This window comes from Phalaenopsis equestris, unplaced genomic scaffold (genome assembly GCF_001263595.1).
Source record: "Phalaenopsis equestris unplaced genomic scaffold, ASM126359v1 Scaffold220266, whole genome shotgun sequence".
Taxonomy (NCBI): domain Eukaryota; kingdom Viridiplantae; phylum Streptophyta; class Magnoliopsida; order Asparagales; family Orchidaceae; genus Phalaenopsis; species Phalaenopsis equestris.
This window is the reverse complement of record NW_018238562.1, coordinates 71,597-71,991: the sequence shown is the minus strand read 5'-3', so window position 1 is coordinate 71,991 and position 395 is coordinate 71,597.

Below are 395 nucleotides of genomic sequence, written 5' to 3'. Positions count from 1 at the left end.
TATATATTTATATTTATATTTTTAATTATATTACTAAGTATTAATTTAAAATTGTATGCACAAATTTGGACCTGAAAATCTTATACCATACGATTCGGAATAAGAACAAACTGTTAGAAAAATTAGGAAACTAAAAAGAAAACCTAGAAATTGTGATACAATGGAAAACATCATGAATGAACACCAACCTAGACTCTTAAGAGATTATGCAAATCCTACAGCAGATGAAATTCACTTATCTATCCAAAATCCTGATGTAGCTGCTAATTCATTTAAGCTTAAACCTATTATTATCCAAATGGTACAAAATAATCAATTTGGAGGTACACCAAATGAAGATCCTAACTTAAACCTCGCTAGTTTTTTAGAACTATGTGCCACTTTTAAATATGACA